The sequence below is a fragment of the Lissotriton helveticus genome, chromosome 7 (genome assembly GCF_964261635.1).
Source record: "Lissotriton helveticus chromosome 7, aLisHel1.1, whole genome shotgun sequence".
Lineage (NCBI taxonomy): Eukaryota > Metazoa > Chordata > Amphibia > Caudata > Salamandridae > Lissotriton > Lissotriton helveticus.
In genome coordinates, this window is record NC_136068.1 from 939,264,028 (window position 1) to 939,290,665 (window position 26,638).

Genomic DNA, 26,638 nt, shown 5'->3' on the forward strand with positions numbered 1-26,638 from the left:
AATTGCTAAGATCTGTTCAGACAAAGGCGCGGATTGGATGGTGGCCTTGCCGGTTGCCCTCTTTTACATGCGTATGGTAGCTCATTCCAGAACAGGCCTATCTCCTTATGGAGTATATATGTGGGGTACGCCTATGCCAAAGAAAACTAACTGATGTTGACAGTAATATGCTGACAGATTACCTGGCTTCCTTGATTTCTGCACTACTCTCTTTTCATTCACAGGTTGCTGCCGCCTTCCCTGACAACACCCAGGTCAAGGAACATGCCATAGCACCAGAGGATTCTATACTTGTGTCCGGATTTTTGATCGTTCAAGTCCCCTTGAGCCACGTTGGAAGACGCCGAAGTTGGTGGAAGGACGTAAAGGCCGAACTCACCTTCATCACTATTTGGAACTTTGGAACTTTTAATACAGAACACTGACCTTTGCTAGACAATACCCCTCAGCAACAGTATAGGTCTAGATTAAGAACTAGCAAGTCAGACGTAGTTTAATTGTTTAAGCCCACCCGGTGGTGAATCGGTTAGACTCGATTCTGACATGTATAAGATCACATATGAGAATAGCAAGAAGAGAGATAAGAAGGAAAAGTACTGCAAGGTATTACGCAGTAGATGTATAGTTACTTTGATCATCCTTTTTATTCTGTGCATTGTTATAATTGGTGTTAGTTTATTGCTACATGTTTTCTTTCCTATTTCCTCACATATACACTCTTCCAGTAACAGCACCGCAGAGCACACATTTAGTGACCTGCCACCTCATGAATTGTCATATCGACTTGCACTGCGTAACAATACATTTATTCGAATGTTACACCATTCTCATCAGACCAGCAATGCGACCGATTGCTGGGTATGTGGCCAACTGCCTCCTTATCAAGAAACGAAGGGAGTTCTGCCATTCTACCCTTTACCGTTCTCACACAATGGTTCGTGTGGAGCATGGTTTGCTCTAATGACCTCAATAGATAGAAGGTACATAGCTTATCCAGGTGGCTGGATATATGGAAACCTGAATAAAGTAATGAATGAAGCATGCTCTCCAGACAAAGACGGATTCCCCCAAAGAAAGGGATCCGATTTAGAGAATGAAGAGTACGAACAGGGAAATGCATCTGTTAATTTTATAATGTTAAATGTTCAGCCCAAGCAAAACACAGGTCCACCGTTTATTTCAGTCCTGCCAGCAAAAGGTGATTTATGTGTTAGTAAGAAAGGCTCAGTACATATGGGACACAGCGAGTGTAACACTGTAGTAGAGTTTAATGATGAAGGACTTTCTTCTTTCAAAACATCACGCCATACCTATTTCATTTGCGGTCAGACAGCCTATGTACATCTGCCCTTAGACTGGGGTGGGACTTGTTATATAGCATTCTTATTGCCACCCGTTTTTCTAGCCCCATCAAATTATCATAGAGATTCACGACTAGAACATGTTAGACAAAAGAGAGAGACAGATTCTGCAGGTATCGATCAGACTGAAACAGCATGGGAGCAATATACAGATTTCAACAGAGGATTCTTTTTCTTCATAGGTCCCGTCCAAAACAGTAAACTGATACGCAGGTTAACAAGGACTCTTGAAACAGTTGTAAATGTAACTGCATCTGCCCTGGCGAACTTGACCCAGGAACAGTCTGCTATTAGACTTGTCGTTCTTCAAAACCGCCTCGTTCTAGACGTCATCTTGGCGGATAGAGGCGGAGCTTGTAGAGTGATCCGATCTAGTTGTTGCGTTTTCATCCCAGATAATGCACCATCTGTGTACGAAGCAATAACAAGACTCCACAAAATTGCTAATGTCATACATCAAGACCCAGGCACATGGACTTGGTCCAGTTGGTTCTGGGGTGTAATATCTGCATGGGGATGGAAAGTTATGTCCTTCCTAGGAATGGCCCTACTTATGGTATTTGGTTGCTGTCTCTGTCTGCAGTGCGGCCCGGCGATTTGCGGCCTGTGTGCTACTGCCTGTGTTCCCCATCCACGTAAACAAAGAGTTAAAGATGAACAAATGCTTCTGTATGATGAACTATACGGTCTCATGAATATAGATGTATCCTAAAGGGTTATGTAGGGGACAAGGAGGGAATGAGGAAAATGATATTTTGCCTGACCAAAAATGTCCACTACATATACCCTATGTTACATGTCATGTGCATGTCACCCATGCATATTTCCGTAGTGGCCTGAATCACTAGGCCTCTGCAATCATGTCCTGCAAGTCAAGTCATCAAGTCTCCCAAACATTAAGTTAGCATAAGGCCCATGTATTTGCATTGCATTGTGCACTTTTAAATAAATATTGTAATGAACCCATTTTGTGGCGCAGCCCGAGCCACTTTTCTGAAATAAGGGTGTTTCATGACTCCTGACACACTGAAGCTGCAGTTACGTCCCTCTGACCTCGCATACTTCTAGCTCAGCCGAGAGAAGCCCAGCAAGAGGCCTGCCAAGACTGTATTATGTATAACTGTTATCCGAGGGAGATAGGGCCTAGCCATTCTGACTCCATTTAAGTAAATCACGGTGCTTGCATCCATAGAAGAGCTCACAGCCCTCATGCAATGAACGAATAAATATGCCCTCTCTGTCTTTTAGTGACGAACAACCTTTGCTTCTTTTGCTTGCTGACTCTAGATATCAGTTGTACTAGATGTGCTGGTCGCCTTGACATAAAAGATCTCTCTGCTAGGTTGAAAGTCAGCCTCCTCCCAGTTACACGTCAATTGCACGTCATGCTCAAAGTTGCACAATTAGGGCACAGTTCGAGCTGGTCATGCCAACTCCTCCTCTAAGTACCCACCCACCTATGACACCTACCTATCACCTACCTATGACTCATCAAAGTACACACCCTCATGCACGCCCACATGCTCATATCTCATTTTCTGTCTTGCGCCTGCTCCTATGTACAAGGAGTAAAAAGTATATAATATAATGTTTTGTTATTAAATGTTAGAAGACTCTTCCTGAACCTCAGAGGTGATGGAACATATTCTCCCTTTGACTCGAGTTATTGGAATAAAGCCCATTTTAACTCAGATACCACGGACTCTGCTACTGACTTGATGCATGATACTTTGTTAATGCCTAGAAATTCTGCCAGGGTAATATTTTATTTACCACAAAAGAGGTCTTTTTAGGGTTCAGGGTAAGTTTTCAGTTTTTGGGTAAAGGGGTATTTTTAGGGTTCAGGGTCAGTTTGGGGTTTTTGGGTACAGGGGTACAGGGTAAAAATTACGTTTATACTTGGTGGAGTTGGAATAGTAATTTGTATGGGTTCAGTGTCCAGCACCTTCCCTGATGTTATACTTGGTGGAGTGGGAATAGTAATTAGTATGGGTTCAGTGTCCAGCACCTTCCATGAGTTTACAATTGGTGAAGTGGCAATTGTAATTTGTATGGTTTTAATGTGTAGTATGGTTTTGTGAGTTTATAATTGGTGCAGTGGAAATAAGAAAACATTTTTAATACAAATAATTATTATTGGTAGGATACTATAATAAAGTTTTAAAATTACATAGAAATATTTTGTATTAATTATAATTATTGTTATTGTAGTAGTTAAAAGATAAATACATTTTTACATTTATTAAAATTTAAAATGCATTTTTAAATAGAATATTTCATATGTAATTAATATTCATATAGAATAATAAAGAAGGAAACATACACAGGGTTAAATGGAATAAATGAAAAACAGTTTATTAACATATGAAAAATAAATTGTAAGTAGAGATGTATTTTTTATTTCTATTGAAAATTGTAAGTAAACAGTTTTTATTATCCAACAAAATATATGGAGTGCATATATGTTTTTAACAAATAAATGATATTTAAATAATTATATGTTTATTCACATATATTGTAATTTAATTAGTTAAAGAAACAAATTGGTAATATGTACTTTTCATTTAATAACAATTATTTTATTCACATAGACATTGAATATATTGTCATACATAAATATGTATATTTGTTTTATAACAGTAACATTTTTGTTTTTTACAAAGTAATCATATTTTTTTCTACAAATTAATATTATGAATATTTAACATATTTATAATATTAATTTTTACATAGATGAACACACAAATACATTTTTATATACATACATAATGTTTAAACTAATATGAGCTATTTTTATAAACAAATTATTTGTAACAAGGTTATATATTCACATTTGTTTAACATATAGATTATTTTCTAAATGTATATATAAATAATAAAATATTATTTAAAGTAACAGATAACAGTTGAATAATTATTTGAAAGTAATGAATATTTAAGAAATAATTTTCTACAATTTAAATATTTATTTACACTTAATATAATACTCAGTGTATTTTTTTAAAGTGTTGAAATATAGAAATTAAAGAGGTTTTTGCTGTATACAGGGACTACTTTTTAACCGCGTAATGTTATTTAGGCTTATTTGGTGCTTCAACAGATCGCGGTTGGATGCTGCTTCGCGTTAGAGAGGGTAAGTTTGTTTTTATTGTATTTTAGAAGTTAATGAAGTTAGTGTTAGTGTATGTGTGGTGTGTTTAAGTTTATGTACATAGGGTTATTAAGAGAAGATTGTGTTTTCGGTGTTAGGTAGAGTGTACGATATTTCATTTTTACCGCGTTTTAGTTGTAGGTGTGTGACGTGAGCTAATATGTTTAAATGTTACAAAGATAATATGTTTGGTTATAAATATGTCTTTTTATATATGTATGGGTGTTTTTGTGTGGGTGGGTATGTATTTTGTTTTTTCCAGGTTATCGTCGCGTTTTACTGTTTTTGAGGAGGTCCTTCTTTTTCGATCAGAGTTGTGTGACGAGTATTATATACTCTTATTTTTGCACACAAATATTTTGGTTTTCACGTTTTCCAGGAGCGTTTTTTAAAAAAATTACTATTTTCGGGTTTTCATTGGTATATCGTGTGTATTACATTGGAGAGGAGTCGCTATGGATTTGCTTGTATTTTTGCATTTTTTTTTGGGCTTCCATGGATTGTATGGGTTTTTGCTATGGTGTCGTATGGATTGCTTGGAACTGGATTACGTTTGAAGGTGCAACAGAAAGGTCAGTATTTACAAAACTTTTTATGGGTGGGGAAACTGTTTTAATTTTTGCTTTAGTTACGTTGTATGTAACATTTTGTAAATACATTATCTAAATACATTTTATATATGTTAATATTATGTATTTGATAATTTAATTGCAAATTGTTACATGTAAAAATTAAGGAATTTAAAAAAAAATGCTTAATGTAACGTGTATAGTTATGTTATGTTTTAAAGAATAGTCCTTTGCTAGTTGGATAGAGGGTAACTTGACTTTGGAGTGTGTTATACATTTTTTTCCTTTCTTTGGTGAGTTTAGGTCCGATCAAAGTTACTGATTGCTCCATTCGGAGCTCCTGGTAACTCTGTTCTTTTTGTAAGGATTGTATTAATTTGTGAAGGGTAGGTGTTCCTCGGCCTGTAGTTGCTTGGAAGGCATTGTGCCATCCTTCAACTGCATTGTTTGTTTTTGCTTCCTTATTTAGTGTGCTAAGGTAGACATTTCACCAAGCTATTTGGTATTTGGGTTGTCTTCTATGGCCTGATCTGTGTAGCCTTCCTACCCATGTGTCTTCGAAGTAGTCAAGCATATGGCTTAGTCTTTCTTCGTTTCTTTTATAGTAGGGGCTGTCTATTAACAAGTTATAGTGCTCAGTTACATCTGTCAGTGGAACATAGGCTAGGGCGATGAGTTTTTTTATTTGATAAGCAAAAGTGCTATCAGTGGCGTATTGGATACTCAAGGTAGATTGTTGTAGATGTCGCCAGATACATTGGTTAAAATGGTAATAGCAACCTTGTATTGCTGTGTGTGGGTATGTTTTAAGGATGGTGTTTATCATTGCTTTTTCAAAGTCAATGATAATTTTTTGTGGAAAATAGTTGTTAGTATGTTGCTTGACTTCAGTTAGTATTTCTTGATAGGTAGCTTGCTGTTTGTTTGGTAGAAGGGCATAAAGGAATGGAATATTAGCATTTTGGAAATGACCATGGATAGTATATAATTGATAAAAAGGTTTGGGGCATACAGAAAAAGTACCGTCTATCATCCAAGTTTGGCATTGGGTAAGTTTAGTCATGTTGTTTGCTGTGGCAAACAGTATAATTCTTTTATCTTTACATTTGTTGTCATAGAGTATAAAATCATCTTTATTGTGAGTTACAGAGAGTTCAGGGGGAATTTGCACTTTTTCAAAAGTTTTTGGTGTGGGAGGAGTAGTGCATGTTGCTCTTTTTTGTCTAGCTATAGTTTTTTTTAGGGATTCGATAGATGGTAATTGGCTAGAAGCATGTTGGGGAGTACACTTAAATGGTGTTTCAGAATAGCAGTTGTTGGTTGATCTGTACTAGCACTAGCTTCTTTAAGGGAATCTAGCATTTGTCTAATCTCTATTTCTGTTACATTGGGTGGGTGATTATGTTCCTTAGTATAAGTAACAGTAGTTTCCTGAGTTATAGCTCTACCATAACATTTGTTGGCATAATATTTCGTACACTTCCAAAAAACTTTCAAATCTTTTTGTTTCTCTTGAGTGTAGACATATCCCATGTAACAAAGAAGCATTTTCCCTTTTTGTGAATAAATGAATTTAGCTCCTTCAGTCATGCTTGTATTGTAGTGCTAGGAGGTAATTAAGAGAGAATGTCATTACATTTTTTGATAAAATAATGTTGTATTCTAATAATACAGTTTAACACATTTCTGATTTACCTGTAAATCTTTTTATGATTTCAAGTAGTTCTTTTCAGGTGTTGATGTTCTTCAAACTATTATTTTCTGTGTATATATTTTTGTACCTGTGGAAGTTGAGAAAATGTGTACCAATATTTTATAACTATTTATGATATTTTGGTAGAGGTTTTTAGCTAGTTTCTATTTAGTTACCTATCTATTAAATGTCGAAGTTACATTTAAATTATATACTTACTTATTTATATTTAACTTTTGATGTCCAGGTGTTGTCTAGGTCTTCTGTATTTTCTTTTTGTCTGTAGGATAAATAGTTAAAAAAAACATATATTTTAGGTATTTGGCTTTTAAACATAGGTGTGAGGTTTGAGAGTTACATTTTCGATGGAAAATAATGTAGTAGTACTTACTTTATATAGGTGTAGCTGTCTTTATGTTGAAGTCAATACGTTTTCTTTCAGAAATCCTGCAGAGTTTCGTCTTCCTTTAGTTAGGAGATTTAGGCTGCATTTTTAGTTTGCTGTAATCTTGTTTATATAGTATTAGTCTAATAGTTTCTGAAGTAGGATTGGTTGTTTAAATTGATAGTCTGTTTTAATTCGTGGATTTGAATTTTTTAACCTGTTATGCTAATTGATTTCCTTATATGGGTGACGCCAATTAACGTTTATTTAATGTGTAAGGCCTTATTTTGTATAGGTAATGTTATCTTTATATTTTTAAAGTGGAGGAATATATATAATTTGCAGTAAGAAATGTTTAGTTGTTCGAAACATTGTTTATGTATTATAAAATGTATGTTTGTATTTATTTTGTGTTATAAATGTTAGGAAAATATGTAGTATGTTTTATAGCTTTTTAGAAACAATTAGTGAATAAATATGAATAGTATGACTAAATTTTAAGATAATACAGTGATTTATTCAAGGATGTAGTAATTTCGATATTTTAAAAAAACGATACATTTGCTATCTATATTTTTGTATTCGATATTTTGTCAGTTTTTCATTTAAAGATGTGATAATCGATGTTTTAGAAATCGATAATGTTGTTAGTCGATATTGTTGTAGTCGTTGTTTTTTTTAGTCGATAATGTGGTTTCGATATTTTTGTGTTTTGTTGTTTAAGTATAGGCAATCGATAATTTTGTAGTCGATAATTTTTCATCGATATTTTGTACAGTCGATATTCGGTCTGTCGAGGTTATGTCAGTGATCCAGTATTGTGCAATGGGGAATTTCCTAAGTCCCGCTGTCTCTTCCCATCGTAAGACAGTGCCTTCCGCTCGTGCCCAGTTGGTGAGGGACCTGTACCAGTGCCGTATATGTGGGGGTGTGTCGGCCTTCCACCGCTTGGTGAGTAGTCGTTTGGCCGTGATCAGTCCGAGGTCCCAGTATCGGGCCGGCACCTTGTTTAGCTTTGTACGTTTGTACAGTCCTAGAATGCAGGCTTCCCAAGTTCTCGGCACGTGTTCGTTAGTGCAGTGTGTAAGCAGCGTTGTTACCTCATCCCAATATTGCTGGATGTTGGGGCATAGCCAGAGCATGTGTAAGAGGTCTGCACCTACCCGGGAGCAGCGTCTGCAGGCAGTATCAGTGACTGAGAAGTATCTGTTTATCTTGCCCGGTGTGAGATAGGCACGGTGTAGTATGTAGAGTTGTATGATTTTGAATCGGGAGTTGCGTGGGATATTAATCGGCCCAGTTAGCACCATCGCCCACTCCTTGTCCGTCCAATTCCTCCCTCTGTCCGCCGCCCACTTCTCTCTCAACTGTGAGGTAGTCGGTTGTGTGTGTGTCAGAAGGGCCTGCGCTAGCCAATGTACAATATGGGAACCATTGCCCATAACATGGAGGTATTGCATGAAGTAGTGTGTCGGTAGCTCCTCGGACATGTCACCCCAGGTGGCAGTCAGCGTGCGGATAAGGGACGCGTGCAATAGGAATTGTCCATTCGGGAGGGTCGTATCTTCCGCGAGGTTCGCAAAGGGGAGGAGAGCACCGTCAGTATATAGGTCCCCTAGTGTTTCCATGCCCGCGGCGGACCAGCTGTCTAGCATTGCATCCGTCAGTACTCAAGTCGCCATGGGGGTGCCCAGCAGAGGGAGTATCGGGGCATACGGTATCGTCGTTCGGGTAAGTCGTAAGCATCGTAGAAAACACCTGCGCGCCACTGCTAGGTGTATCTGCGGGGGACGAGGGGCCCGGGTCAGCGGATGAAACAGGGCGCACACTTGTAATTGAGACCAGGTGGTGACGTCCGTGGCGGTGTCCCCTAGGTTTTTACCACTTAGCCATCCCGACACCCACTGCATCTGTGCCGCTAAATAACATAGCTCCATGTTGGGAACCGCCAAACCCCCCGAGTCAGTGGGCATGTACAATTTTGTCAGCGCCACACGCGGTCAGCCCGTGTTCCAGATTAAGCCACGGAGTAGGACCTTGAGGTCCCGGAATATCCAGTTGGGGACATAGGACGGGATATTGGCAAAGTAGTACAAAAGCCTCGGTAAGACTATCATTTTCGCTAGTGTTACTCGGCTGGGCACATTCAGGGGCAAAGTTCTCCAAAATCCAATTTGAGTCTGGATGGATGCGAGCGCTCGCATCAGGTTCCCCTCCAAGATATCCGTAGGGTTATGGTAGATTTGGATTCCTAGGTACCTGAATGTCGTGGGATACCATTGTAGCCTTTTGCCACTGATGTATATGTCGCTCTCAAGTACATCCGGGTCAAAGGAGTAGGCCCCAGATTTGGCCCAATTGACTCTCAAACCCGACATCTCCTCAAAGGTGCGGAAGATGTCGGTGAGGGACTCCGGGACATTGGTCAAGTCTCTGACATAGAGGAGGAGATCATCCGCATACAACGAGATCACGTGGAGGCCATCCGCCATCGGTATTCCCCACTCCGCACCTCGGGTCCGGAGAATCGTGACCAGGGGTTCCATGGCCAAGGAAAACAGCAGGGGTGATAGGGGGCAACCCTGCCTGGTGCCCCTTTGTACGCGGATGGAATCGGAAAGCAACGTGCAAGTGCGGACACGAACTGTGGGCCTACGGTACAATAAGCCAACCATGGTCTCGTAGCCATCCCCCATTTCAAGTTTGTCCATGACCGCCCGCAGGTATGGCCATTCCACCGAGTCGAATGCTTTCTCTAGGTCCAACAACAGGCACCCAGCACGTGGCCAGTGGCGTGTTGCGTACTCCTGTATACGGAATAGGCGGCGGATGTTATAAGAGGTGTGGCGCGTTGGTACGAATCCATTTCGATCATGATGTACCAGGGTTGGTACCAGGGGGGCCAGTCTCCGGGCCAGAGTAGAAGCAAGGATTTTATAATCAGTATTGAGAAGGGCCAGGGGACGGTAAGAGCCCAATAGCTCGCCATCTCTGCCGGGCTTGAGTAGGGAAATGAGGGTAGCCTCATTGAGCGTTGGGGGGAGGGAGAAGTCTTCCGTAGCCGCAGCATACACCTTTAACAGCTGGGGATGAGTATGTCCGAGCCAGACTTATAAAATTCGGTGGGTAAGCCGTCTGGGCCAGGAGATTTGCCGTTTGACAGGTTGAAGATGGCGTCACAGAGTTCCTCAGGAGTAAGTGGTGCTCCGAGGTCGTCCTGTTGCGTAGTCGTCAAGTTAGGCAGCTGTAGGGGTGAGAGATATTCAGCTATGTCAGGAGGTGGGTCACTGAGCCGGGAGCGGTATAAAGCTGTGTAGTGAGTTATGAACGCTTCATGTATTTGGCGTTGCGTGTAGAGTAACCCTCTCCCTTCTACTTGTATCGCCGATATTGGGGTCATGCAGTCTTCTCGTGCAATCAGCCAGGCTAGCAGTTTGCCAGGCCTGTCACCTTGGCGATGTGTGTGGGCGGAGTGTGCAGCGAAGTTGAGACAACGCAGACGTTCTAAGAGGCGTTCATGTTTTGTTTTTGCTTCCGTCAGGGGGTCGCTGGCGCCTCCCACCGCGCCTCGCTCATGGTCCAGCAGTTCAGTTTCCAATCGTGTCAGGTCACCCTCCAGCTGTCATCGCATGTGGCCCTGTGTGCCTAAGCAATGTCCCCGGGTATCACCTTGAATGCGTCCCATTTGATCTGGGGGGAGGACGCCGTACCAGCATTATCTTCAAAGTATTGGGCAGTTTGTATGAGGAGGGAGTCACGGAAAGTCGCGTCTAGTGAGAGGTCCGGCTGGAGTCGCCAGGTGGGGATGGGCGGGCGTGGACGCTCCCATGCGATGGTCAGAGTGTGTGGGTTGTGGTCCGAATGTGTGCGGCCCATATATTGTGTGTCTGCAACTAGTGAGAGGAGATCAGTGGTTACCATGAACCTGTCTAAACGTACATGTAGAGCATGCGCGCCCGACCAGTAGGAATATGTCCGTGTTGTTGGGTTGCGTGTCCTCCATGCGTCGTGCAGATCCCACTGTGTAGCCCAGCTGATCAACGCTTTTGTGGCGACATGTGTCAGTGCATTGGTCGGGGGGGGGATCTATCTAGAGCCGCATCCAGCACGCAGTTGTAGTCACCCCCCAGGATCCACGGGACCCCATGCCAGGTCGCCAGCACCGCCGAGAGGTGGGTAAAGTAACTACCCTGGTCAGTGTTTGGGGAATATAGCGAAGCCAGTACTACGGGCTGACCATCCAGTCTACCCCGGGCTATCACGTACCTGCCGTCTGGGTCTACATGTGTGTCCATGACCGCCCATGGGGTCCCAGGTCGGACCCATAGAAGCGCCCCACGGGCGAAGGAGGAATACTCAGTGGCATAAAGTTGTCCGCGCCATTTGCGGTGCAGAGCGCACACCTCCGCTTTATTTAAATGTGTTTCTTGTAACAGTGCTACGTGAAATTTATGGCGCTTCAAATAGGAGTAAATCTGGTAACGTCTCGCTGGTGTATGCATACCCCTGACATTCCATGTACATATCCTAACTTCAGCCATTATCGTCACTTGTGTAGGAGTCACCTGTGTCACCCAATCTCGATCCCCTGAGTGTGGCCTCCCAATGATCCCCCGGCACCCTCCCCTTGTCCAGACCAAACACAGCTGCTTTCACATTGAGGAACAACCCAGACAGATTCCAAGTGGTGGGGGTAAAATGGAAAACATGGAGCCTAAAAGAGGGAAAACAATAAAAAATACCAAAAGGTCGGCTGCGCAACATGCTGCCGTCCAAACACTCAAGTGAGTCAAAATAAGCTTCTAACTTGACAGTTCTAGGGGAGTGGCGTGCAGGTGGCACAGCAACGACACAATAATAGTATTCGTGAGGGAAGTAACATCCCACCCTGGGCCGGAGTGGGGTGGATGACGTCCAACAAGCATCGCCAGGCATCAGTAGATACGCCACAGAGGAAGAGTAATTGCACATTGTGAGAGTTCGCATTAAAGTCTGTGCAGTGACGCCCCTCTCCGACAAAGCCGGGCTAAGTATCGCCAGGCCAGCAGCTACCACAGTGAAAGGTGGGATAGTGTCGCAATTACAGAGTTTAAGTGTTAGTATTGCTTGTAAAGCGGTACTCACTGCGTTACGCCGACTCAATTCCATGTAGAGCAAGAGGGGGTCCCCCTTTCGTCCATTGTCGTCAAGAGACTCCCACCGCACGGCAACCAGGGGGGTTGCATGTGTGGCAGTCGCCGTTGCATGAGGGGTTGGAGAGTTGCAGGATGTCCCTCTTTAGCCAAGTAGATCTACTGTTTGTGGCGTGACTTCAGGTGGGTCTGCAGATTTTTGGGAGTCTAGTAGGCCGTAGATTGCTTCGTCGTCGCTGGGGAAAGTGCGCGGACTGGCGTGTGGGCCAGAGGATGGTGCTGACGAGCTGCTGATTTCCGTCACCCTGTGCAGCGCATCTTGCTGTTCCTGTAGGATTAGTTCCGCTGGTGGGGAGCGGGCCGCCGTGCCCTGCGAATCGCGGAGTGTAGGTGATCTGTGCCTTCATCGCCGTCTCGGCCCCCGGGAGCGTGTTGTCGTGACAGTGCCTCGCGCTCGTCGAGGTGCCTCCTCCACCCCTCCATCCAGCCAAGCCTCAACCTCTTCAGGGCTAGTAAAGAAGTGCGTTTTATCCTGCGCCACTACTCGCATGGATACAGGCAGACCCTATAAATATCTGAGGAGTCCATTCATGGCTCATAAACAATAGCTACAGGCATGCACAAAAGGAATAAAGCAATAGTGATTGGTTTTTGGACTCTGCCTAGGAGCCCTAGAGAGAAAATCCACAGTCCTACACGGCACAGGCAGCCGGGTTAGTAGCGATGTAGAGGCGTACCCATGAGCAACAGAAAAGCAGACAATAGACTTGCTCTGTAAACAGGCAGCCAGGTTGGCTGCCAAGTAAAGATTAACCCAAAAGCCAGACAAAAGAAGCCTAGAGCTCTTAGACAGACAGAATAAATGTTTTGTATAGCCTCCTCAAAGTGACAGAGAAGCAGCTCTTAGGTAAGAGTCGGCGGATTTCTGCAGAGATTCTGTGGAGTCACACGAGAGGCAGAATTTGGTACGTTGCACTGCTCGCGCTGATTTTTAGTGCCAGAGACTTGTTCTGTGCTGTAAAATCGGTGCAAACAGCACCACACAGCGTACCAGAGGATGCTGGTCCTTTTTGCCGCTCAAGTAGATTTTCTTCTCCAGCTGGTGCTTTCTCAGTGCAAACAGTTGCAACCTGCTGCAACCGCCCTCATTGAGAAATCTCACCGCTAGGCATTCTAGCACCCGAAGATCACAGAAGGGGACACAAATTCTTGCTCACCAACCTAACGTTGGTGAGCCGCTTGCAAGAAAAAAGTCTGCCACACGCCAGTTGGGTGAGTTTTGCAGAAACTCTGCCTTCCAAGCAGAACACAGGATAAGCAGGAACTCTAAGAACTCTGCCAGTGGAGCAGAATTAATCGCCCACCTCTACTCTTAGGCTGGCACTGATGAAGGCAAGAGGAGTTGGTGCTCATTGAGGTCAATTCTTGAGTGATGGTAGCACTACTCTGGGTGTTAGAGGCACTGAGAGTTATTGAGTTGATAGTAGTGTATTGCTGAGGAGGTAATATGTAAAATAAATACGTTGAGGAGGATGGCTTTGGAATACGGAGGTGAGTAGATGGTCAATGAGCAGGGACCCTAGCACTACGTTATTTACAGGCCCTAACATGCGCAAGCAGAGAAACACCTTTTGATACAGAAAAATTGGCATCAGAAACAACCCAGAAATTATTGACAATTAAAAAGAAAGCAACACATCCCAGTTGAGAGTGAGTTCATTGCTCAAAGATTATTAACGGAGACAATGCAAAAAATGCATACCTCCATCTACAGGAGAAATAATAACACTGAACCAATGGACAATGTGATAGTGAATACAGTATTTACTTTCTCAAATGTTCCTGCAGTAAAGTGTATGTAGATAAAACCACTAAGAAGCTGAAATTAAGGATTATGCAATTTAAAAGTACAGTAAGACAAATAATATTAATGTATCTCTGGTGGCACATTTTGCGAATGAAAAGTCAGATTAAAAGTGTTGTCTGAACTGGGGTGACAGAGTGGGCTAAAGAACGGTGATGGATTAAACCCAGATCTGTTGACTGGGTGTGAGTGTTTGATTGGTTCAGATGCTCCGTCCATCACCACCCCCTTTTGTACCGCTTTGTTCACCATAGGTTAGCAGGGTATGCTCAGACGTGAGTCCCTTGCTCACTTTGCCATTGGATTCAAGCAAGCGGGGCTGAAGACGGCTGAAATGCCAGAAACCGGTCCTCGGAAGCTTGTTTCAGGTCCAGGGAAGGCATGGCTTGGCAGTTCGGGCTGGACTGTTCCCATGAGGCACAGGGTCAGACTGATTTGCATATGGCCATGTCTGAACTGGGGTGGCAGAGTGGGCTAAAGAACGGTGATGGATTAAACCCAGATCTGTTGACTGGGTGTGAATGTTTGATTGGTTCAGATGCTCCGTCCATCACCACCCACTTTTGTACCGCTTTGTTCACCATACGTTGGCATGGTGTGCTCAGATGTGAGTCCCTTGCTCACTTTGCCACTGGATGCAAGCAAGGCGGGCTGAAGACGGCTGAAATGCCAGAAACCGGTCCTCGGAAGCTTGTTTCCGGTCCAGGGAAGGCATGGCTTGGCAGTTCGGGCTAGACTGTTCCCATGAGGCACAGATCTGTTGACTGGGTGTGAGTGTTTGATTGGTTCAGATGCTCCGTCCATCACCACCACCCCCTTTTGTACCAAAATTATGTCTAAGAGCATCTGAGGAGGGGAGGCAAACAAATATTGCTTTCACAAGAAGAATGCCATTGGGTCTGGAAAGTGAACACCCTGGAACCCAAAATGGTAAAGTCTTCAATCTGAAATTATATGTTTTGTTTGCACATAATGACAACTATGAACACAGGAGACAAACTATGATCACATTTCATGTAAGAATTATTTGGAGGAGAGCATGTGTGAATGATTAGGTGTGAACTGCTCAATAACTTTTAGAATATAATAAGCAATAGATTTAGCTAAAAATGAAATACTAAATGTTTTTTTTTCACATCTGTTCTTTTAGATAAAGTTAATAGTCCTAGTGAGGTATTGAAGTAAATATGAAACGTATTGTGTAACAGATGATTAATGAACCAATTATGATTGATTTAATGGGAAAATATATTGGAATCTAAATGTTAATAAACAAGAAAGACTCAGTAATGAAACATAAAGGTAATGGTTACTTAGGAAATTCAGTTCATATTTTGAGGCTAGAATACGTCTATACCGTGCGCATTCTGAGTCATGGTAAATATCATGACAAGTATAGAGTTTTCTGTCAGCACACCCCTCGATCTGCTGGAACCAGTACCTAGTTTCAGCCAGACCAAAAAACGTCCTTCCTAGAAATACATATTGAAAACTACACAGCGCATTTGGATTTACAATGAAAGGTAGTGGAAGTAAGATTTTAAAGTAGCAGGACAGATGAACGTGTATGAAAAGGACAGATCATTAACTTTGAATACAACAAACCATATGACGCATCTTCAGTGGCGTAACGAAACTTGAGAGGGCCCCCCTGCAAACTGCATGGAGGGGGCCCCCCTACCATCCTCCATGCCAGTCTAGAGCTGTCAGGCCAGCGACCCGGCATACTGCAGGGGATGCAGGGCGATTGTTACGCCACTGTCACCAATCTAGCCGTTATAAGTAACACTGGATGGTGGGGTCAAAGGTTGGGTTTAGTCTGCCAGCAGGCTATCATAGGTGGTGGTCCATTCATTACAGAGTCCCTGCCATCAGTACGCCGAAGAAGTTTGCCCAATTTTAGGTGGGTTTCCTGATGCAGACTCCTGTCATGATATACAACATCGGACCCACTCATCGTTCAGTTTTGACAAAAGTGCATCCACTGCTCCTTCTTGTTTCCGTTTTAAAACATTAGACAATGCGACGATGCAGTAGTTCAAAAGCAGACGTAACTACAAAGAGCAAATTTTGATAATAGACTTTTATTGGTAGACAATAGCAATCTTAAGAGGCATTGCATAGCTTCATACACACTGTGACCACAATTCCATCACAGTCTCTCTCTCTCTCCCTCTCTCTCTCTCTCTCTCTCTCTCTCAGTGAGTCAGTCTCTCTCTTTCAGTCAGTCAGTCTCTCTCTCTCTGTCGTTCAGTCTCTCTCTCTTTCTGTCAGTCAGTCGGTCTCTTTCTCTCTGTCAGTCTCTCTATCTCTCTCTTTCTGTCAGTCTCTCTCTCTCAGTCAGTCAGTCAGTCTCTCTCTCTCAGTCAGTTTCTCAGCCAGTCAGTCTCTCGGTCAGTCAGTATTCAGTCTCTGAGTCAGTCAGTCTCTACTCTCTTTCCACTCTATCTCTCTCTCTCCATTAATTCTCTCAACTCTGTCCACTCTCTCTCCACTGTCTCTTCACTGTCTCTCTCTCTCTCTACTCTCTCTCCACTCTCTCTCTCTCTCCACTCTCTCCCCTATCTCCCTCCACTTTCTCCCTCCACTGTCTCCCTCCACTCTCTCTCCACTCTCTCTCTCCCTTCTCTCTCTCTACTCTCTCTCTACTCTCTCTCTACTCTCTCTCTACTCTCTCTCTCTCCACTCTATCTCTCTCCAGTCTCTCTCATCTCTCTCCTCTCTCTCTCCCCTCTCTCCCCTCTCTCCACTCTCTCTCTCCTCTCTCTCCACTCTCTCCACTCTCTCTCCACTCTCTCTCAACTCTCTCTCTCTCCATTCTCTCTCTCTCTCTCTCTCCACTCTCTCTCTCTCTCCACTCTCTCTCCGCTCGCCTCTCTCCACTCTCTCTTCTCTCTTCTCTCTCTCTCTCTACTCTCTCTCCACTCTTTCTCTCTCTCCAATCTCTCCACTCTCTGTCTCCACTCTCTCTCTCTCGCCACTCTCTCTCCACTCTTTCACTCTCCACTCTCTCTCTCTCCACTCTCCACTCTCTCTCTCTCCACTCTCTCTCTCCAATCTCTCCACGCTCTCCACTCCCTCTCCAATCTTTCCACTCTCTCTCCACTCTCTCCACTCTCTCTCTCGCCACTCTCTCTCCACTCTCTCTCTCTCCACTGTCTCTCTCCACTCTCTCTCTCCACTCTCTCTCTCTCCACTCTCTCTCTCCACTCCCTCTCCCTCCACTCTCTCTCTCCACTCTCTCTCGCTCACTCCCTCCACTGTCTCTCCACGCTCTCTCCACTCTCTCTCTCTCCACTGTCTATCTCCACTCTCTCTCCACTCTCCCTCTCTCTCTACTGTCTCTTTCCACTGTCTCTCTCCACTGTCTCTCTCCACTGTCTCTCTCCACTCTCTCTCTCCCTTCTCTCTCTCTACTCTCTCTCCTCTCTCTACTCTCTCTCTACTCTCTCTCTCTCTCCACTCTATCTCTCTCCAGTCTCTCTCATCTCTCTCCTCTCTCTTCTCTCTCTCCACTCTCTCCACTCTCTCTCTCCTCTCTCTCCACTCTGTCCACTCTCTCTCCACTGTCTCTTCACTGTCTCTCTCTCTCTACTCTCTCTCCACTCTCTCTCTCTCTCCACTCTCTCTCCACTGTCTCCCTCTACTTTCTCCCTCCACTCTCTCTCCACTCTCTCTCTCCCTTCTCTCTCTCTACTCTCTCTACTCTGTCTCTACTCTCTCTCTCTCCACTCTATCTCTCTCCAGTCTCTCTCATCTCTCTCCTCTCTCTCTCCTCTCTCCCCACTCTCTCCACTCTCTCTCTCCTCTCTCTCCACTCTCTCCACTCTCTCTCCATTCTCTCTCCACTCTCTCTCCACTCTCTCTCCACTCTCTCTCTCCACTCTCTCTCTCTCTCTCTCCACTCTCTCTCTCTCTCCACTCTCTCTCCGCTCTCCTCTCCCTCCACTATCTCTTCTCTCTTCTCTCTCTCTCTCTACTCTCTCTCCACTCTCTCTCTCTCCAATCTCTCCACTCTCTCTCTCTCTCCACTCTCTCTCTCCACTCTTTCACTCTCCACTCTCTCTCTCTCCACTCTCTCTCTCCAATCTCTCTACGCTCTCCACTCCCTCTCCAATCTTTCCACTCTCTCTCCACTCTCTCTCTCCCTTCTCTCTCTCTACTCTCTCTCTACTCTCTCTCTACTCTCTCTCTACTCTCTCTCTCTCTCCACTCTATCTCTCTCCAGTCTCTCTCATCTCTCTCCTCTCTCTTCTCTCTCTCCACTCTCTCCACTCTCTCTCTCCTCTCTCTCCACTCTGTCCACTCTCTCTCCACTGTCTCTTCACTGTCTCTCTCTCTCTACTCTCTCTCCACTCTCTCTCTCTCTCTCTCTCTCCACTCTCTCTCCACTGTCTCCCTCCACTTTCTCCCTCCACTCTCTCTCCACTCTCTCTCTCCCTTCTCTCTCTCTACTCTCTCTACTCTGTCTCTACTCTCTCTCTCTCTACTCTATCTCTCTCCAGTCTCTCTCATCTCTCTCCTCTCTCTCTCCTCTCTCTCCACTCTCTCCACTCTCTCTCTCCTCTCTCTCCACTCTCTCCACTCTCTCTCCTTTCTCTCTCCACTCTCTCTCCACTCTCTCTCCACTCTCTCTCTCCACTCTCTCTCTCTCTCTCTCTCTCTCCACTCTCTCTCTCTCTCCACTCTCTCTCCGCTCTCCTCTCTCTCCACTCTCTCTTCTCTCTTCTCTCTCTCTCTCTACTCTCTCTCCACTCTCTCTCTCTCCAATCTCTCCACTCTCTGTCTCCACTCTCTCTCTCTCGACACTCTCTCTCTCCACTCTTTCACTCTCCACTCTCTCTCTCTCCACTCTCTCTCTCCAATCTCTCCACGCTCTCCACTCCCTCTCCAATCTTTCCACTCTCTCTCCACTCTCTCTCTCGCCACTCTCTCTCCACTCTCTCTCTCCACTCTCTCTCCCCACTCTCTCTCTCTCCACTCTCTCTCTCTCCACTCTCTCTCTCTCTACTCCCTCTCTCTCCACTCTCTCTCTCTCCACTCTCTCTCGCTCACTCCCTCCACTGTCTCTCCACGCTCTCTCCACTCTCTCTCTCTCCACTGTCTATCTCCACTCTCTCTCCACTCTCTCTCTCTCTCTCTACTGTCTCTTTCCACTGTCTCTCTCCACTGTCTCTCTCCACTGTCTCTCTCCACTCTCTCTCTCCCTTCTCTCTCTCTACTCTCTCTCTACTCTCTCTCTACTCTCTCTCTACTCTCTCTCTACTCTCTCTCTCTCTCTCCACTCTATCTCTCTCCAGTCTCTCTCATCTCTCTCCTCTCTCTCCTCTCTCTCCACTCTCTCCACTTTCTCTCTCCTCTCTCTCCACTCTGTCCACTCTCTCTCCACTGTCTCTTCACTGTCTCTCTCTCTCTACTCTCTCTCCACTCTCTCTCTCTCTCCACTCTCTCTCCACTGTCTCCCTCCACTTTCTCCCTCCACTGTCTCCCTCCACTCTCTCTCCACTCTCTCTCTCCCTTCTCTCTCTCTACTCTCTCTCTACTCTCTCTCTCTCCACTCTATCTATCTCTCTCCAGTCTCTCTCATCTCTCTCCTCTCTCTCTCCTCTCTCTCCACTCTCTCTCCACTCTCTCCACTCTCTCTCCACTCTCTCTCTCTCCACTCTCTCTCTCTCTCTCCACTCTCTCTCCGCTCTCCTCTCTCTCCACTCTCTCTTCTCTCTCTCTCTCTACTCTCTCTCCACTCTCTCTCCAATCTCTCCACTCTCTGTCTCCACTCTCTCTCTCTCGCCACTCTCTCTCTCCACTCTTTCACTCTCCACTCTCTCTCTCCAATCTCTCCACGCTCTCCACTCTCTCTCCAATCTTTCCACTCTCTCTCCACTCTCTCTCTCGCCACTCTCTCTCCACTCTCTCTCTCCACTGTCTCTCTCCACTCTCTCTCTCTCCACTCTCTCTCTCTCCACTCTCTCTCTCTCCACTCCCTCTCTCTCCACTCTCTCTCTCTCCACTCTCTCTCGCTCACTCCCTCCACTGTCTCTCCACGCTCTCTCCACTCTCTCTCTCTCCACTGTCTATCTCCACTCTCTCTCCACTCTCTCTCTCTCTCTACTGTCTCTTTCCACTGTCTCTCTCCACTGTCTCTCTCCACTGTCTCTCTCCACTGTCTCTCCACTCTCTCTACTCTCTCTCCACTCATTCTCACTCACTCTCTCTCCACTCTCTCTCCACTCTCTCTCTCCACTGTCTCTCTCTACTCTCTCCCTCCAGTCTCTCTCTACTCTCTCTCCACCCTCTTTCTTTCCACTCTCTCTCTACTCTCTCTCTCTCCACTCTCTCTCTCCACTCTCTCCTCTCTCTCTCCACTGTCTCCCTCCACTCTCTCTCCACTGTCTCTCTCCACTGTCTCTCTCTCCTCTCTCTACACCCTCTCTCTCCACCCTCTCTCTCTACTCTCTCTCTCTCACTCTGTCTCCACTCTCTCTCTCCACTCTCTCTCTCTCCACTCTCTCTCTTTCCACTCTCTCTCTCTCTCACTCCACTCTCTCTCTCACTCTGCTCTCTCTCTCACTCCACTCTCTCTCCACTCTCTCCCACTCTCTCTCACAAAGTAGTGTGCGTTACCAAGGGCGTCCGCAGAAATGTTGTACAAAAGGGGGTGGTAATGGACGGAGCATCTGAACCAATCAAACACTCACACCCAGTCAAAAGATCTGGGTTTAATCCATCACCGTTCTTTAGCCCACTCTGCCACCCCAGTTCAGACATGGCTATTTGCAATTCAGTCTGACCCTGTGCCTCATGGGAACAGTCCAGCCCGAACTGCCAAATCCGCAGAAATGTAGTAATTTAATAATAAAGAAGGAAATAATAATATTTATTAAAGGTATACAACGTTTACCATGCAACTTTTACTACGCACTACCATTACAACGAAAATTTTACTACGCAAATACCATTATAACGCATGTATTTACAACGAATTTTTTTACAACGCAGGTACTTTTACAACGCATACCATTACAACGTAAGTATTTTTAAGTATATAATTATATTTAAAATGTTATAGGTTTGGGTTTTTGGGTAAAGGGGTTTTTTTAGCGTTCAGGGTCAGTTTTGGGTTTTTGGGTAAAGGGGTATTTTTAGCGTTCAGGGTCAGTTTTGGGTTTTTGGGTAAAGGGGTATTTTTAGGGTTCAGGGTCAGTTTTGGGTTTTTGGGTAAAGGGGTATTTTTAGGGTTCAGGGTCAGTTTTCAGTTTTTGGGTAAAGGGGTATTTTTAGGGTTCAGGGTCAGTTTTCAGTTTTTGGGTAAAGGGTTTTTTTTAGTGTTCAGGTCAGTTTTCAGTTTTTGGGTAAAGGTTTTTTTTAGTGTTCAGGGTCAGTTTTCAGTTTTTGGGTTAAGGGGTATTTTTAGTGTTCAGGGTCAGTTTTCAGTTTTTGGGTAATGGGGTATTTTTAGGGTTCAGGGTCAGTTTTCAGTTTTTGGGTAAAGGGGTATTTTTAGGGTTCAGGGTCAGTTTTCAGATTTTGGGTAAATGGGTATTTTTAGGGTTCAGGGTCAGTTTTCAGTTTTGGGGTAAAGGGGTATTTTTAGGGTTCAGGGTCAGTTTTCAGTTTTTGGGTAAAGGGGTATTTTTAGGGTTCAGGGTCAGTTTTCAGTTTTTGGGTAATGGGGTATTTTTAGGGTTGAGGGTCAGTTTTCAGTTTTTGGATAAAGGGGTATTTTTTGGGTTCAGGGTCAGTTTTCAGTTTTTGGGTAAAGGGGTATTTTTAGTGTTCAGGTTCAGTTTTCAGTTTTTGGGTAAAGGGGTATTTTTAGGGTTCAGGGTAAGTTTTCAGTTTTTGGGTAAAGGGGTATTTTTAGGGTTCAGGGTCAGTTTGGGGTTTTTGGGTACAGGGGTACAGGGTAAAAATTACGTTTATACTTGGTGGAGTTGGAATAGTAATTTGTATGGGTTCAGTGTCCAGCACCTTCCCTGATGTTATACTTGGTGGAGTCGGAATAGTAATTAGTATGGGTTCAGTGTCCAGCACCTTCCATGAGTTTACAATTGGTGAAGTGGGAATTGTAATTTGTATGGTTTTAATGTGTAGTATGGTTTTGTGAGTTTATAATTGGTGCTGTGTAAATAAGAAAACATTTTTAATACAAATAACTATTATTGGTAGGATACTATAATAAAGTTTTAAAATTACATATAAAAAATTTGTATTAATGATAATTATTGTTATTTTAGTAGTTAAAAGATAAATACATTTTTACACTTATTAAAATTTAAAATGCATTTTTAAATAGAATAATTCATATGCAATTAATAATCATATAGAATAATAAAGAAGGAAACATACACAGGGTTAAATGGAATAAATGAAAAACAGTTTATTAACATATACAAAATAAATTGTAAGTAGAGAAGTATTTTTTATTTCTATTGACAATTGTAAGTAAACAGTTTTTATTATCCAAACAAATATATGAAGTGCATATATATGTTTTTAACAAATAAATGATATTTAAATATTTATATGTTTATTCACATATATTGTAATTAAATTAGTTAAAGAAACAAATTGGTAATATGTACTTTTCATTTAATAACAATTATGTTATTCACATAGACATTGAATATATTGTCATAGATAAATATGTATATTTGTTTTATAACAGTAACATTTTTGTTTTTTACAAAGTTATCATATTTTTTTTTACAAATTAATATTATAAATATTTAACATATTTATAATATTAATTTTAACATAGATAAACACACAAATACATTTTTAGATACATACATAGGGGTCGATTCCGATCCGGTAAAATCCCCGTCCGTACGAATCGTATCCGGAGCCGTTTCCGTACGACTCGTACGGACGCCGTACGACCGGACGATTCCGATCCCGATCGGCTGACCCAGACGCGATTCGTACGGTACACGTCGATTCGTACGGAAAAGCGCACGATCACCTACACACCGTACGGCGCGTACCCCCCATGATCGCAGCGGTATGTGCCGTACCCCTGTGATCATGCGGGGTACGTGCCGTACACCCAGCGTACATGGGGTACGTGCCGTACCCGGGGGGGGCGTTCCGTACCTGTTTCGGCGCGAACTCTGCGTTTACGACTGTTTTCGGCTCCCGTAGGAAAAGGGTCGTACGGCGCGTACCCGACACGAATCGTACTTGCTGGGTCGTAAAAACCAGCCGCGAACCGTAGTGATGTCGCGTACAGCCGGGTCCGAGTGAAACTCGTACGGAGATTTGAGTCGTACAGAGTCCTGTACGACTCGTACGGAGTTTGGCACCTGGTACGGATCGTACTTCGTCGTACGTACGGGACGTCTACAGGTACGATTCGTATGGGGAAAAAACTCTCCGTACGACGATTCAGAGCGCATTTTACCGGATCGGAATCAACCCCATAATGTTTAAACTAATATGAGCTATTTTTATAAACAAATTATTTGTAACAAGGTTATATATTCACATTTGTTTAACGTATAGATTATTTTCAACATGTATATATAAATAATAACATATTATTTAAAGTTACAGATAACAGTTGAATAATTATTTGAAAGTAATGAATATTTAAGAAATAATTTTCTACAATTTAAATAATTATTTACACTTAATATAATACTCAGTGTATTTTTTTAAAGTGTTGAAATATAGAAATTAATGAGGTTTTTGCTGTATACAGGGACTACTTTTTAACCGCGTAATGTTATTTAGGCTTATTTGGTGCTTCAACAGATCGCGGTTGGATGCTGCTTCGCGTTAGAGAGGGTAAGTTTGTTTTTATTGTATTTTATAAGTTAATGAAGTTAGTGTTAGTGTATGTGTGGTGTGTTTAAGTTTATGTACATAGGGTTATTAAGAGAAGATTGTGTTTTCGGTTTTAAGTAGAGTGTACGATATTTAATTTTTGCCGCGTTTTAGTTGTAGGTGTGTGACGTGAGCTAATATGTTTAAATGTTACAAAGATAATATGTTTGGTGTATAGATATGTCTTTTTATATATGTATGGGTGTTTTTGTGTGGGTGGGTATGTATTTTATTTTTTCAAGGTTATCGTCGCGTTTTACTGTTTTTGAGGAGGTCCTTCTTTTTCGATCAGAGTTGTGTGACGAGTATTATATACTCTTATTTTAGCACACAAATGTTTTGGTTTTCACGTTTTGCAGGAGCGTTTTTTTTTACAAATTACTATTTTCGGGTTTTCAATGGTATATCGTGTGTATTACATTGGAGAGGAGTCGCTATGGATTTGCTTGTATTTTTGCATTTTTTTTTGGGCTTCCATGGATTGAATGGGTTTTTGCTATGGTGTCGTATGGATTGCTTGGAATTGGATTACGTTTGAAGGTGCAACAGAAAGGTAATTTTTTACAAAACTTTTTATGGGTGGGGAAACTGTTTTAATTTTTGCTTTAGTTACGTTGTATGTAACATTTTGTAAATACATTATCTAAATACATTTTATATATGTTAATATTATGTATTTGATCATTTAATTGCAAATTGTTACATGTAAAAATTAAGGATTTTCAAAAAAAAAAGCTTAATGTCACGTGTATAGTTATGTTATGTTTTAAAGAATAGTTTTTGCAATCATTGATAGATAGTCTAGTCCTTTGCTAGTTGGATAGAGGGTAACTTGACTTTGGAGTGTGTTATACATTTTTTTCCTTTCTTTGGTGAGTTTAGGTCCGATCAAAGTTACTGATTGCTCCATTCGGAGCTCCTGGTAACTCTGTTCTTTTTGTAAGGATTGTATTAATTTGTGAAGGGTAGGTGTTCCTCGGCCTGTAGTTGCTTGGAAGGCATTGTGCCATCCTTCAACTGCATTGTTGGTTTTTGCTTCCTTATTTAGTGTGCTAAGGTAGACATTCCACCAAGCTATTTGGTATTTGGGTTGTCTTCTATGGCCTGATCTGTGTAGCCTTCCTACCCATGTGTCTTCGAAGTAGTCAAGCATAGAGCTTAGTCTTTCTTCGTTTCTTTTATAGTAGGGGCTGTCTATTAACAGTTACATCTGTCAGTGGAACATAGGCTAGGGCGATGAGTTTTTTATTTGATAAGCAAAAGTGCTATCAGTGGCGTATTGGATACTCAAGGTAGATTGTTGTAGATGTCGCCAGATACATTGGTTAAAATGATAATAGCAACCTTGTATTGCTGTGTGTGGGTATGTTTTAAGGATGGTGTTTATCATAGCTTTTTCAAAGTCAATGATAATTTTTTGTGGAAAATAGTTGTTAGTATGTTGCTTGACTTCAGTTAGTATTTCTTGATAGGTAGCTTGCTGTTTGTTTGGTAGAAGGGCATAAAGGAATGGAATATTAGCATTTTGGAAATGACCATGGATAGTGTATAATTGATAAAAAGGTTTGGGACATACAGAAAAAGTACCATCCATCATCCAAGTTTGGCATTGGGTAAGTTTAGTCATGTTGTTTGCTGTGGCAAACAGTATAATTCTTTTATCTTTACATTTGTTGTCATAGAGTATAAAATCATCTTTATTGTGAGTTACAGAGAGTTCAGGGGGAATTTGCACTTCTTCAAAAGTTTTTGGTGTGGGAGGAGTAGTGCATGTTGCTCTTTTTTTTCTAGCTATAGTTTTTTTTAGGGAATCGATAGATGGTAATTGGCTAGAAGCATGTTGGGGAAGTACACTTAAATGGTGTTTTAGAATAGCAGTTGTTGGTTGATCAGTACTAGTACTAGCTTCTTTAAGGGAATCTAGCATTTGTCTAATCTCTATTTCTGTTACATTGGGTGGGTGATTATGTTCCTTAGTATAAGTAACAGTAGTCTCCTGAGTTATAGCTCTACCATAACATTTGTTGGCATAATATTTCGTACACTTCCAAAAAACTTTCAAATCTTTTTGTTTCTCTTGAGTGTAGACATATCCCATGTAACAAAGAAGCATTTTCCCTTTTTGTGAATAAATGAATTTAGCTCCTTCAGTCATGCTTGTATTGTAGTGCTAGGAGGTAATTAAAAGAGAATGTCATTACATTTGTTCAAAAAATAATGTTGTATTCTAATAATACAGTTTAACACATTTCTGATTTACCTGTAAATCTTTTTATGATTTCAAGTAGTTCTTTTCAGGTGTTGATGTTCTTCAAACTGTTATTTTCTGTGTATATATTTTTGTACCTGTGGAAGTTGAGAAAATGTGTACAAATATTTTAGAACTATTTATGATATTTTGGTAGAGGTTTTTAGCTAGTTTCTATTTAGTTACCTATCTATTAAATGTCGAAGTTACATTTAAATTATATACTTACTTATTTATATTTAACTTTTGATGTCCAGGTGTTGTCTAGGTCTTCTGTATTTTCTTTTTGTCTGTAGGATAAATAGTAAAAAAAACATATATTTTAGGTATTTGGCTTTTAAACATAGGTGTGAGGTTTGAGAGTTACATTTTCGATGGAAAATAATGTAGCAGTACTTACTTTATTA